This window comes from Canis lupus, chromosome 14 (genome assembly GCF_003254725.2).
Source record: "Canis lupus dingo isolate Sandy chromosome 14, ASM325472v2, whole genome shotgun sequence".
Classification (NCBI taxonomy): Eukaryota; Metazoa; Chordata; class Mammalia; order Carnivora; family Canidae; genus Canis; species Canis lupus.
In genome coordinates this window covers 36,427,974-36,443,095 of record NC_064256.1, presented here as the reverse complement: position 1 = coordinate 36,443,095, position 15,122 = coordinate 36,427,974, and the positions used below count along the sequence as shown (strand labels likewise).

The 15,122-nt window shown below is 44.2% G+C and overlaps 1 long non-coding RNA gene across 1 annotated transcript; it reads left to right on the top strand.

The window, feature by feature from the left end:
- The first annotated feature begins 892 nt into the window (after positions 1-892).
- Positions 893-13,361, top strand: LOC112670566 (uncharacterized). Its single transcript, XR_003143029.3, has 3 exons — positions 893-1,111; positions 3,334-4,302; positions 5,130-13,361. It is a non-coding gene; the product is annotated as an uncharacterized LOC112670566 (long non-coding RNA).
- The last annotated feature ends 1,761 nt before the right edge of the window (positions 13,362-15,122 follow it).

Sequence of the window (15,122 nt, the reverse complement as noted above, 5' to 3'; positions counted from 1 at the left end):
TCACTATGATTTATTTTTTTAAGATTTTATTTATTTATTCATGAGAGAGACACACAGAGAGAGGCAGAGACACAGGCAGAGGGAGAATCTGGCTCCCTGCAGGGAGCCCGATGTAGGACCTGATCCCGGAACTCCGGGATCACAACCTGAGCCAAAGGTAGACATTCAACCACAGAGCCACCCAAGTGTCCCTCACTATGATTTTTAAAAGTGATCCTGCAAACATGTTCCTCAGCAATGGTGAAATAGCTAAGAGAGTAAGCTTTGGAGTCAGACCACCCGGACCTGAACCTTGGCTCCACCACTTACTTACCTTCTCTGTGACCCTGAGCAAATATGTTCACCTCTTCGTGCCTCTACTTCTTAATTTGTAAAATGGAGCCCCGGTGGTTCTCTTAGAGTTGTTGTGAGGAGGACATAAGCTGGTTGTAGGCAGAAGGCTTAGAACTCGGCGCCTAGAATTAGGAAGTTTTCAACTATTTTTGTCCTATGTCCTCCTCCCCCTTGTTGACAGTCATAATGTCAGTCATAATAACATCATGACTAGTTAATATCGTTGTTGTTAAGATAGTGGGATGTGACAGAAAAGAGAAGGCAGGAGACAGGAGTTAGAGTAATTAGCTCCAAGCAACCTTGTTTTCAGTTTACTCATCTGTTAATTGTTCAAGTTCGACAGAGCTGACCTTGAAGTCTTTTTTTTTTAGGTTGAAATCCAATGAAGAATCCATAGTTAGACTGAAAGGGATAATTTCTGTTTTCACCACAGTTTACCCAGTGCACGGCTAGCAAACCTAGCAAATGCACCATGTTAAATTCACTGGGAGGAAGGACTTAGCCACTGAGTTGCAATGTTCCCTTCTCGCTTACAGGGATGAACCCAGCCGTCCAGATCATCAATATATTTGCTCCCCTGTCCGTGGGCCAGGTGATGACATGGGCATCTCATGTGATCGGTTGTGGTTTCATTCTTGGATGGAACTTGGTTTCACTTCTTGTGGAGTTTCTATTTCTGTCCAGAGTTTATCAGCTAGTTCCCCAATTGGCTGTAAAACCCCAGCAACAAACAGGGGGCACTTCCAAGGAAGGCAATAGGAGGCTAAGAACATTCAAGGTAAGGTAAACTCAGAGACAGCTATTGTTCTTTTGTCCTCCTTTATGTATTTCATTTCTTCTTTCCAGAGCTCGTGTCTGATTATAATCTCCACATTCTGTCTGCAAACGTGCCTAGAAACAGTGAAAAAATAAGAAGGTTCCAACTATGCCATTGGTCATATGGTTGATCTCACTGGTGGGGTTGTCACGTGCAGTTACACAGGTTGTACACTGCCTCATTCCAGGGTCTTTATTTAGAGAGACTGCCATGTGAGTAGCGCTCTCATGGAACTGTGCAGTAATTAACCTGTACAACCTATTTCATGATTCTGGGGGCAAATTTCTTCTTCCTTTCTCACTCATAATCCTCCTTCTTAAAGACGCTAAGTTAGAAAGACAACCATCTCAGAGAGTGTGGGCTGCTCTTTGGTCAAGACAATGTGATGAATTGACCGTCTCTGCTATCAGCAGTGGGTTTTGTTTGTTTGTTTTAAAAGATTTTATTTATTTATTTGACAGAGAGAGAGCACAAGTGGGGGAGAGGCAGGCAGAGGGAGAGAGAGAGAAGCAGACTCTCTGCTGAGCAGGGAGCCCAAGGCATGTCTCGATCCCAGGACCCTGGGATCATGAGTTGAGCTGAAGGCAGGCGCATAACTAAGTGAGCCACCCAGGCACCCCGTTTTTTTTTTAAAGTAGGTTCCCATCCAGCATGGAGCCCAATTTGAGGCTTGAATTCATGAACCCAAGATCAAGACTTGAGCTGAGATCAACAGTCAGATGCTCAACTGACTAAGCCACCAGGTGCCCCTCTGTAGTGGTCTTTAAATCAGAGATTCCTTAGCATTAAGGTGAAGATGGGAGGAAGGGGGGCCTGCCCATTTGCCTGGCATAACAGAGCTGAGGCCTTGCTTCTGAGATCAGTTTCTTTTTCTGGACTTCTTATAATTAATTATCTTTTCTCTCAAGTTGCTTTGCAAGTGAAGCACACCAGATCTCATTGCATGAATAAAATATATGTATTTTATAGAGTGAGATAGACGCATTAAAATGATGGATGGGCAGGTAGGTAAGTAGTTAGTAAGTAGTTAGAGAGACAGATAAATAAATTGTGCTGTATCTTCCCCTCTGTCCCTTTTAGCCATGTAACCAGGCCGAGCCATTTTACTCAGACACTGTGTCTCACTGTCTGTACAGTAAGAGTAACAGCGGCAGGACCGATTGCGGGCTTGCTGTGGTGGAAAGATCGCCTCTGCAAAACCCCATTTTTCCCTGCAGGTGGTGAAACAAGTCTGTGTTAGCTGGTTTTTCATTGGTGTTGTTATTGTTATTAGCTTTTTTTTAAGCTGTGCTGGCAATAAATTATTTTCTACAACCAAGAGCTTTCCCCTCCTCATAGTTCTGATAGCCTGACCCCCTCTCCTTCCTTCACAGCCCTCCTGACTCCTGTCATTTTTTTCCCCCAGAGCTTGCCTTCATCTATGCTAAACGGCTCCCACAAAGGGTTCTTTGTTTTTTTTTTTTTTTTTTTGGGGGTTCTTTGTTTTTTAAATCTGCTTACAACCATTGCCTGTTCCATCCTGGAAGGCCAAAAGCTATTATCATTTTCTTTTCACAAGTATCTGTTTCTTCAGAAACCTAAACAAAGGAAACATCCATCACTATTTTTAAGACTTCATTACCATGTTTCAAGCCATGAAAATTTGTCTTTCGTGCTCTGCTGTATTTTCTCTCCTGTCAGTGGCCGCCTTCCCGACCTCACTGTGTGTCTTAATTCCGGTTCTCTCCAAAGCAATTCTTGAGAGGATTTGGGATGAAAAGTAATCTCCTTGGAAGGTGATCCTAGAAAGAATGGAGGGGGGTGGGAAATGAGGCCAGGAAGGGTGAAGAGCCAAAATAGAGCATATTGGCACGCAGGTTACTGCGACTGGGGCTCAGTCTTGCTAGGGCCCTGTGAGACACTGTGTAGGATTTACCTCAGAACTGTCCCACCAACAGCCAAGCAAACTGGGACATTTCTCTCCCAAGTGCTGTTCCCAGAGGTGTGATGTCCAGGCACATCCAGTACAGCCTGCCCTCTGTTCGTGGAGCTGGAGAGAGACTCTCAGAAAGACACGGCGCTTGGGCTAGGAAGCCATTGTCACCCATAGGGAAGTTGCCCACCAAGGAAGCACATAAGGGCAGGGCTGGGCTGAGGGCATTGGAGCAGGGCACTGACATAGTGCTTATTGGATTTTATTTCAGGTGAAATGGACTCTGGGGAAACCACCGATGGATTCATCAACAAGCTCAAAACTTCGGGAGGGTTAAAGGATAGCCAGTCTAACCTTGAAGGACAACAGGCCACAACCTGTGCTTCCTTGCTGCCTCCGAAACCCCTGAAGGCTGCTGCGCATGTGCCATGAGGGGTGGGAAGTGTCCTACATACAGGCAGACTGTCTTCCTGGTGGGCTTGGGTTTGGCCTTCCTCTACATGACCACTAGCTACACCTCTACCCAAGGTATCGGAGGCTCCCTGCTTAGCATCCTCAGGGCCCTATCAGCTCTCTCTGCCTGATGGGCACAATGCTCTTCACCAGGCTCAGGGAACATTCTGGCTTGGTCGCCACAGGAATCATATCCAGCTGTCTCCGTGTAGGTTGTCTGACGCTCTGTGTGTTTTCTGTCTTTGCTCCTGGAAGTCCATTTGATCTGGCTGTTTTCTCCCTTTCATTAAGCAAAACCTCTTCTTCAAACCATGAGTTGCTAAAAGAGGACCAGGTCCATGTTTATGTCTTTGAAAGAAACGTGAACCAGCCTATCCTCCCAGATTGCTTTTCCATCCACTGGACCAATAACACAGTTCTGTGTGAAGGCAAGCAGGACCCCAGGCATCCTGAGTCTTACATCTTCATCATCTTGTTATTCTCAGGTGTGGTCCTGGCAAGATAGGTGAGTAGTGGGTCAGGTGAGACATGGGATTCTGCAGACTATAATAGTGTTAGATAACCTTAGAAGCATTTGATGGTCTCACCATTGTACCATTGTTAACTCTCTGTCGTTCATTCACCTAGAACATGTTACATGAAAAGAACTGCCCTACACACTGGGGATACAAGAGTGGTTTAATCACACACTCTTAGCCCCATGGAGCATACAATTGGGATGGAAGGTCATTGAGTGAACAGTCAACAACAGTCAACAATACAAAGCAAGAGGACCTATGTTGTGGAGGTAGGGGGAGAAAATTGAGAATACAGAGGAGGGACACCAAGCCTGGTCTTGGGAGTTAGAGTTGGTCTTCCTAACTTGAGACTCAATTAAGAGATCCCCGAAGAACAAATTGAGCAGGTGACATGAAGAAAGAGTGTTCTAGGCTAGATAGTTGTACAAAGGCTAAAATGTGAAGACATGGAAATTTGGAGAAGTGAGAATAGTTATTTCCTAGGTATCAGGCATGTCAATGCTATAGATGGCATCTATGTTAAAGGAGTAGTTTGACCTGGATTCTTTCTCTGTGGAACTGGGATGGAAAGACAGGAAAGAGGACAGCTCAGTAGCGCCAAAACCTTCCTTGGATGCTTAGGGGAGGGGAGGGAAATCTTTTCTCAGGACAAGGTGCCTAACTTTGAAGGTCTACAAGCTTGTCGGCCCCAAGAACTTGGACTTGGAACTTTGCCACTAACCATGTGTCATTCATATATGCCAATGAGAACTTACTTGATTTATTTTTTAAAGAATTTATTTATTTATTTAACAGAAAGTGACAGAGAGCAAGAGTGGGGAGGACAGGGAGAAGCAGGCTCCCCACTCCCCTCACTGAGCAGGGAGCATGAGGCAGGGCTCCATCCCAGGACCCTGGTATTATGACCTGAGCTGAAGGCAGATGCTAACTGACTGAGCCACCCAGGCACCCCAGAACTCACCTGATTTAGTAAGGGGGTTTTATTGTTGTTTTTTTCAAGTTTGATCAGTTGCTTTGTGAATGCAACAGTGACATATTGGGATCAATGGTGATGGCAATAAAAATCACTTAACAGCTTATTGACCCCTGTGATTAGACCTGCAGATTCCCAACCTGGGCAGAACCTGGGCCTCACTTAGACATGGAATCCCTGAGATCAAGTTTTCCAGCCAAGCCTTACCCCCTTCCCGAAATCCAAAGTCACCACCTTCAAAGCCCCTCCCTGAGGTCACAGCTCATCACCCGTGGATTCCCCAAGCCAAGGTCAGAAATGGAGAGGGTGGAAAGTGTGGTAGTGGGTAGTGGAAGGTGTGGCTTAACAACCAAATCTATCTTCTTCATTCATTCAACAAGTCTTCCTGCAGGCCTCTTCTGTGTACCTCCCCTGCTGCACTAGGTCCTGGGCTTCAGCAAAGTCCCCAAGCTCCAGGAGCTCAGAGCTTTACCTTCTCACCACTAGAGCCACAGTGGGGGGAGATATCAGGAGTGGAGGGATGTTTTCCTTATTTCTGCCATGAGACCCAGAACGCCTTGGCCCACAAAAGCTTTGGAACATTGGGAGAGAGGAAATGAGGATTCTGTAGATCAGATTCAAGAGGTTATGGAACCATGGGCTGGCCTGGCAACCTCATTCCTCTGATGAAGTGTGTGTGTGTGAGAGAGAAACTGTGTTCCCAATTCTAAATGACTGACTTAGAAACCTGTTCTTTCATCAACTTCTGAAATATTTTAAGTGAGGTACCTGAGAGGTAGATTATTTTTTATTAAGGTATTTGGTGTGTACTTCCGGCCTTTAGTTGCATGAACAACTGAGAGCAGATTGACCATGTAAGATATATGCAGTTCACATGATGATAATAAACTATTTAGTTCAAAAGGTGGTGGTGGGGGGTCCCCTTGACTCTTCTTGACACAAAGGAAATGATCGCCTTTGGAGAATGTGGAGTGTCATCGGCAGTGTCTATAATCCAGAGAAGCATTTAGCATGACAGGCTTCCAGCTTTTCTCTACTGCAATAGTTCTTTTTTTTTTTTTTTTAATTTTTTTTCAATTTTTATTTATTTATGGTAGTCACAGAGAGAGAGAGGCAGAGACACAGGCAGAGGGAGAAGCAGGCTCCATGCACCGGGAGCCCGATGTGGGATTCGATCCCGGGTCTCCAGGATCGCGCCCTGGGCCAAAGGCAGGCGCCAAACCGCTGCGCCACCCAGGGATCCCCTGCAATAGTTCTTTTTGCTGATCCTGGATGAGGATTCCAGAGACACAGAACACTCTTGACACTCGTGAAGGAGACAGCTCGGGACCTGGAGCCAGGCTGCCTGATGATATTGGCTTCACCTAAGTTCCCTGGGTCACCATTTCCTTTTCTGTAAGATGGGGACAGAACGAGAGGTCCTGTCAGGGAAGTCACAAGCATAGGAGCTACTTGTTAAGAACGAATATTAACCCTCATCTCCATTATCCTATGTTGGCTGTACTTCTGGTGCTTTCACGAACATTGTTGTGTAAGGGCGGGGTGTGGGCTGGGCGGTGACATAGAACCACAGTGCCAAGCAAAATGGATGCTGCGTGGCTCCTGCACACTCACTGCCAACAGGTGCCCTTTATCTTTATTCCTGGCAGAATTCCAAATGGCCCAGGGACTGTGCCATTGAAACTGCACACATTAAAAGCACCAGTGCCCAAAAGGATGTCTTATGTGTTGCTTGGCACGGTCAGCATGGTCGGATCTGGTGACTGGTTCTCTCACCAGGATGAGGGGCCTGTGGCCAGCCTTGGCGTTTCACCAGGTATCCCCAGGCCAGGCTCATCCTAGGCATTTGTTGAGTAAATAATTTGTTTCCATTCTGACGGAAACTAAGTTATAGAACTCTGGCTACAAGAAGATTTGGCACATTGCCCAAAAGTCACTTTGCTTTTTTTTTTTTTTACACTAAACATTCTTTTTTTTTTAATTTTTATTTATTTATGATAGTCACACAGAGAGAGAGAGAGAGAGAGAGAGAGAGAGAGAGAGAGAGAGAGGCAGAGACACAGGCAGAGGGAGAAGCAGGCTCCAGGCACCGGGAGCCCGACATGGGATTTGATCCCGGGTCTCCAGGATTGTGCCCCGGGCCAAAGGCAGGCGCTAAACTGCTGCGCCACCCAGGGATCCCTCACTTTGCTTTTTAAGATCTAAGAACCGTGAGGGCACCGGGTGGTGCACGGTGAGGATCCGACTCTTGGTTTTGGTTCAGGTCATGATCTCAGGGTCGTGAGGTGCAGCCCCACACTGAGTGCTAGAGCCCAGTACGGGGTTTGCGGGAGATTCTCTATCACTCTCCCTCTGCCCCTCCTGCTCATGGTCTCGCTCTTTCTAAGATAAATAAATCTTTAAAAAAATCTAAGAACTGTAACTCTTTATGCCCTCAATGTAGAAATAATTCTGTCAGTGAATAACTGGCCCTCACTTCTGGGCACTTCCATTGTGTCAAGGGGGCATTTTACAGATGCTTCCTAAGCTCTGCTTGTTGAGGGTTTGACAGGCAAGTTCCAAGTCAGAGTCTAGCACAGGGCAAGGCCTTTGGCAGGCCACATCCCTAGGGACTGAGAGACCATGCTGGTCAACACAGCTCAGAGGATGGGGGACTAGTCAGGGCCCCCAGGTGGAGGTTACAGCAGGGTGGCAGGGGCAGCACAGGAGGTGGAAGGCCTGGCCGGTGCTTTGCAAAGGCAGATCCCAGAGGACACAAGCCTATCAATCCACATAATTCTGAAGTTCAGAGCTAAGTCCAGGGATCAGGACAGGCAACCAGGAGGCCTCTGCAGAGCCAACGCTGGATCTCAGGGAGAATCTAGAAGGCCAGCTGACCAGAAAACCAACTGGGCAGACAGAAGCTGGGAGCAGCGCCTGTGGAGGCAGGCACGAGAGGCCCCGGTGCAGCCGCTCAAGGACAGCACTGTCGTCACCATGGCTGGCTTCTGCCCTCTTTGATGCCTCTATAGCAGGTCCTGAGGCTGCTTCTGAAGTAACCAAATAGGGCTTCTTTATGTGGTTGAAAGGGATACAAGGAAAAGAGAGGCTAATTCCTGCTGTGCCAAACCAGGAGCAAAGAGAGGGAGTCTGGAATTGGAACTAGATTAGAAGCTCAAGATGTTGCTCCCTGGAGTGGAGGCATAAGTACCCCCCTCCCCCGAGTGAAGCTATATTGCTAGGTAGTGATGGTAATTCAAGAAATACTTATAATACTACAAATTATGACGGTAACTACCACGCAGAGATGGTCAGGCTATACACCTCACAACACTGTCTCATCTAATCCTCCAGTGAGATAGTGCTCTAAATCTTCCCATTTCCCAGATGAGGAAACTGAGCCACGGAAAGCTTCATTTACCCAACGTGACAATGCCATTCAGTTCCGGAGCTGAGATTCTCACTGAGGTCTCTGATATCTGTTTATATTCTCCCCCAACACTGCTGGCCTGTAGGTCTCTGGTCCTTTGACCTCACTGTGACCCAGCTTCTTCAGGAGAACATTCCAGAAGCAGAGCGAGGGGCTATGAACGGTGTGCAGGGCCCCGTGAACTACCTCATGGACCTCATCCACTTTGTCCTCGTCATACTAGCCCCATGGCCTCAGCAGTTTGGAGTGCTGGTCTCCATCTCCATACTGTTTGTAACCATGGGGCACATGCCATATATATTTTTTAATGTGAGAAAGTATAAGATTACAAATGGCTATGCTCAGAAGATAGCAAAGAAGGGCACTTTAATCTGAGAGGTAGGCAGCACTCCTGACTGCTCAGAGCTCCAGTAACACTGGCCCCATCTCACATTGTGTGCAGTGATAATTCCACATTGCTACTGGGCACCTGCTTTGTCCTGCTGCTACGTCTCATAGCAACTGCACTCAATGCATCTTTGCAGTGATGGGTAGTTTGAGAGGGCTCTCGCTCATGGGGTGCCCATTAGCTGAACCCAGATTCAGACTTAAAGGGGATTGTTTTACTTTGCCAACAGAGTAATTCAATGTTCTCAGGTTTTAATTGTTCCTTGAATTATAAAATTAGAATCTTTTGGTCAATGTTAAAATTAGAGAGGGTGGAGCATGGTCAGTGATGTTTGGTCTCGATTCCTTGGATATGAGTTTTTGTCTTACAGGTGGATTGAGAATGTTCTTGTGATGTGCTAAGGGCTCCTTGAGAAGCCTGAAGCTATTTATCACAGAAATAGATCATTATAACAATTTTGGGGTGGTTTTTGGACTCTTATGGCCTGGCTAGGGACCCGACAATCCCTCAGCAGATTTGGGGCAAGTTCTGCCTTGGTGATCAAGCTAAGACTTCCAGTTCAACCACCTCTGGTTAAGAAAACCACAATTTGGGGGGCACTTGGGTAGCGAAGGTGGTTGGATGTCTGACTCTTGGTTTTGCCTTAGGCCATGATCTCATGGGTTGTGTGATCGAGCCCCATGTCCAGCTCAGAGCTCAGCACATGGAATCAGCTTAAGACTCTCTCCTCACCCACCCCCTCCAACTTGTGTATACACATACACTGTCTCTGTAAAATAAATAAATCTTAAGAAAAGAAAGAAAACCACAAGTTTGTGATGAGCAAATTTTGAGTTTCTGGCCACTTAAAATCAATGCTAAAACTATATTTTGAGAGGCTTAGAAGAAAATCCATATACATATAGTTCCTTGCTTAAAATAATTACTATTTCGTAAGTGCTGTGATAAATAAGTTCACAAAGAAGTGAAAACAATGAAGCTAGTGAACAAACTCCTGCAGGCCTCAAAGTCCAGAGAACCTTTCTGTTCATGGGAAAGTCACATTTTGGGATTGGCCTGAGCATAATCAGTAGCACCTTAGGTTGGCATTGTTGGGCATGTCATTTTCTAAGATATTTTCTCAACCTCTGCACTATTAGCATTTTAGTTTAGATAATTCTTTTTTTGTGGGGGCTGTCCTGTGCATTATAGGATATTTTGCAGCATCTCTGGCCTCTGCTCACAAGATGCCAGTAATATCCCTCAGCACCCAATTGTGAGAATCAAAGGATGTTCAGACAATACAAAGGTCCCCAAGGAGGACAAAATTGTCTCCTACCCCAACCCCTCTAAAGAATCACTGCTTAAGAGAAATGTGAAAACTAAGGGAAGAACCCACTACTTTCTGTTAAAAGACAAAATGACGAACCTCAACTCTATGGTCAGCTGATCTTTGACAAATCAGGAAACAATATCCAAGAGAGAAAAAAAGTCTCTTTAACAAATGGTGTTGGGAAAATTGAACGGCAACATGCGAAAGAATGAAACTGGACCATTTCCTTATACCACACACAAAAATAAACTAAAAAATGGATGAAAGACCTAAATGTCTTTCAGGAGACAGGAATCCATCAAAATCCTAGAGGAGAACACAGGCAGTAACTTCTGTGACCTTGGCCGTAGCAACTTCTTGTGAGACACATCTCCAGAGGCAAGGGAAACAAAGGCAAAAATGAACTATTGGTACTTTATCAGGATAAAAAGTTTTTGTACAGCAAAGGGAACAAAACTAAAAAGGAACCTACAGAATAGATTTGCAAATGTCTTATTAGATAAAGGGCTAATATCCAAAATCTATAAAGAACTTATCAAACTCAACATCCAAAAACCCAAAAAATCCAATCAAGAAATGGGCAGAAGACATGAACAGACATTTCTCCAAGGAACACCTACAAACAGCCAGCAGACACATGAAAAAATGCTCCACATCACTTGGCATCAGGGAAATATAAACCAAAACCACAATGAGGTACCACCTCACACCAGTCAGAACGGCTAAAATTAACAACTCAGGAAACAACAGGTGTTGGTGAGGATTCAGGGAAAGGGAAACCCTCTTGTACTATTGGTGGGAATGCAAACTGGTGCAGCCACTCTGGAAAACAGTATGGAAGGTCCTCAAGAAGTTGAAAATAGAACTGCCCTATGACCCAGCAAATGCACTACTACATATTTACACAAAGGATACAAAAATGCTGATTTGAAGGGGCATGTGCACCCAATGTTTGTAGCAGCATTATCAACAATAGCCAAACTATGGTGAGAGTCCAAATGTCCATCGACTGATGAATGGATAAAGACAATGTGGTATATTGGGACTCCTGGGTGGCTCAGTGGTTGAGCGTTTGCCTTTGGCTCGGGGTGTGATCCTGGGGCTCAGGGATTGAGTCCCACATCGGGCTCCTTGCTAGGAGCCTGCTTCTCCCTCTGCCTATGTCTCTGCCTCCTTCTGTGTCTTTCATGAATAAATAAACAAATCTTTTAAAAAAAAGACAATGTGGTATATATTTATAATGGAATATTACTCAGTGATCAAAAAGAATGAAATCTTGCCATTTGCAACAATGTGGATGGAACTAGAGGGTATTATGCTAGGTATAAGTCAGAGAAAGACAAATATATTATTTCAATCATATGTGGAATTTAAGAAACAAAACATGAAATTAGGGGAAGGGAAGGAAAAATAAGGTAAAAACAGAGAGGGAGGCAAACCTAAGAAATGGTGAACCCTAGGAAACAAACTGAGGGTTGCTGGAGGGGAGGTGGTGGAGGGATGGGGTAACCGGGTGATGGGCATTAAGGAGGACACATGATGTAATGAGCAGTGGGTGTTGTATGCAACTGATGAATCACTAAATTCACCCCAGTAACTAATAATACACTATATGTTAACTAAACTGAATTTAAATAAATAATTTTTTAAAAAGACAAAATGATAAAAAGTCATTATTAGTAATAGTAAGGAAACTACCAAAGGGGATTTTACACAGACCAGCTTTTTAGACCTAAGTGAAATGAGGGAAAGGGAGAATTTTGTGGAACATTTTGCCTAACATAAGATATTCTTTAAAAAATTGTATTTTATGTAAGTTCTGGTAATAGTTATGGTGTCACTTCCCTCAATCTTTCCCTTTTCATCAAACATGAAAGACACATTGCCATGGACACACACACACACACACACACACACACCCGAGACTAAAGAGGTCAGGGAATCAGCACTGTTCTTCATATGGATTCTTCACTAAGGAGGCTATATTTTGACAAGATGTAGTACACCAAGTCCTTGGGCCCTTTATTATTCTAATGAACACACAAGTACTTGCACATAGTCTTAGGACAAAAGAGTATTTAATAAACACATCCTTAAGCCTTTTATTTATGATGCCTAGAAGTGCTAGCAGCTTGAGGGTAGAATTACGTCAAGTCTTCTAGGTGGCATGGACTCCATACTCCTGCTCCCTGCCTGGAAAGAAGAGCTGCTTACCTGTAAATTCTGTATTGGGAGTGCTAATTTTACTACTGCCTTTCTTCCAGGTCCTATAGTAGGATGGCAACACCTTTTTCTCCATGGGACTCTGGAAACACTAACTGCATGTCCCCATGAATATTTTGATTCTTTAGACTAGGACTACCTGACAGAAATATGATGCAAATAGCATTTCCATAATTTTCTTATTTAACCCAGTATACAAAATATTATAATCTAACTTATAGTCAATATAAAATTGAGATTTTTTTTTGCATTCTTTGTTTATATGAATTCTTCCAAAGCTGATGGTTTTTTATGCCTGAGAGCATGTCAGTTTGGCATAGCCAGGTTTCAAGTGCTTAAGTGACATGTGGTCAGTGCCTACTGCATTTAAGAGTGCAGTTTGGACCCTATGATGAGTCCCAAAGTTCCACATATTTCTCTATCACAGAAGGTCTATAAATGATACCGTGTGCTCCATTCTGCATGGAGGTAACATGCCAGGGCATTTGTCCAGCTGGAAAATCAATGGTATTAGGCTCTGATCCATCAACTGCACTGTTCTGCTCTGCTCTTAGAAACAGATCATTGTAACATATATCAAACTGATTTGACTGGATTTTATCTCTTTATCTCTGAAATAGATTGATGTGGAGCAGTCCTTCTGGAAATGCAAATGGCAACGGAGGAAGAGTACAAGGAATTAGCCCCTTGCAGTGCAGATAAGCTCCACGAGGGGGCCCCCTAGTCACGGTTCCATAGTCTGCGCTAAATCAGAATTTTGTAAGATTGGAATCAGGACTCTTGCTCATGAATATGCAGTAGATTTTGGAAAGGCAAACTTTATGAGTACAAAATAAAAATAAGCCTTTCCAACACATATCTAGCTGTCTGTTTACACAATCTCAACATGGCTTTTTTTTTCCTCAAGAGGTGTTATCCCTTCGGTTTGACAATGAGCTGGGGTCACCAGTGACAGACCTCATTATTCTGAGTCAAATTCATTAGTCTCCTTGATCTCTAAATCCTTGTCTAGTTATGCAGACACCTTTTCTGTTCTACTTTTCCCTTCAAGGTACTTGAGATCTTGAAGGGAAGAAAAACATCTTTTCATTTTGGTTCCAAGGAGCTTAGAATGCAAATGGCCCCACTTCCTCCTCCATTTTAAGTTTATATTCAAGTGCCTAATGACAAATTTGCCAATTGGCTCTTTTCTCCAGCTCCTAGGAGGCTCAGAGCCAAATTGGCAGGAGCCTAATGCATGAGGTCTAATGGCTTGGTTTTATAATCCTGCTCTCTTCTTGCTGGGCTTTTATCCCCTCTTCTAATTATTGTATTGTTTACTGTTTGTTTAGAAGCCCTAAATCATTCCAGGAATGTGGTAGTGATGTGTGTTGTGTAAAAATAGATATAACAGCCTCTTCAGAGTTCGTCCTAACAATTGGATCTTTCAGATATTGACTCAGATACGAAGTTATTCCTTATAACAGAAGTTGACTGGGGCATATTCTAACTGGCTTCATCTTACATAGTGATATGTAGAAGTCACATTGTGCAAACACCATAAAGGCAGGAATCATCTATCACAGGATTTCACACACAAGAGAAACAGTGACTATTTGCCAGATTATGAAAATATTTAAGGTTTTAGAAACCTCAAAAATACTTAGTTTGGAATATTCACTTGAACTACAGAGATTTGCTTGCTTTTAAGAACAAGAAACTACTTGTAGTCAGAGCTTAAGAATACTGTAGAGTGCCTACGTCAAAAACGGGATATGTCCATTCTTGAAATCCAATTACATGACTCAATCTACCTGAACCAACATAAGCAACAGCATTCCCATGATACTGGGCATGTCACATCTGGGGAAGATAGTGACTGGAATTATGTTCAGTTACATTAGCATTAGCATAAAGTTATATCCCTATTACTTTTTCTTTTATAGGATTAAAGATTCTCTTCAAGCCCAACTTCCTCCTTGGAATTAATAGACCCTTTGAGAACTTTTCACTCAACTCCAGTTTCTTCACTTCTCAGGGTACTTGAGCACAAAATGGCTGGTAGTTGAATAGTCCTATTGGCATAGTCCCACTCTCGCCTTAGCTCTGCTCAGCATGCAGGCATGTGCTGTGCCAAGGAGGGCAAGCTGACTCTGCAGAACTGTGGGACGGGCTCCAACTCCTAATCTCATCTTCCTTGCTGTATGCTAGACTTATTTAACCAAGGTGTTGGGCAACTGTATTGCTATCATAGAGGGAAGGGGATGGGAGACAGCAGAGAATGTATCAAACCTGGAAGCACACAGGCATCTAAAGGGTACTGCTTGGCCTGCAGGCGAGATGGCATCACAGCCCTCAGTACACATGGTGGGGGGGAGGGGGCAGGTCTCCACAGGCTCTGTGGTTACAACTACTTATTACCTACAGTGAAGAACAATGACTCACAGCCAATACTTGGCCCATCCTTCCTTTCAAAAGCATCCTTGAATATCCCTTGAGGAAAAGGGAGAGTTTAGACTCTTCAGGAGTAAACCATGTGGCTTATGCATCACACTTTGAGATCCAACCCAAGCCCAATTACTCAGCAGCTAAAGCCTCACTTCATTTCCCACATTCCCGGGCTAGTCAGTGTCAGTCAAGGCGATTCTCAATTTTCTTAGAATGGGACACTGACAGTGTGGAAACAAAGCTAGAAGAAACCCAAAGTAGTGCCAATCAAGGCTACAGGGCATAGAAACATAATAGAAATTTCACACTCCTTACTCTGCCACCCTGTGGCCACTAGAAGGGACTGTCCAGAGATTC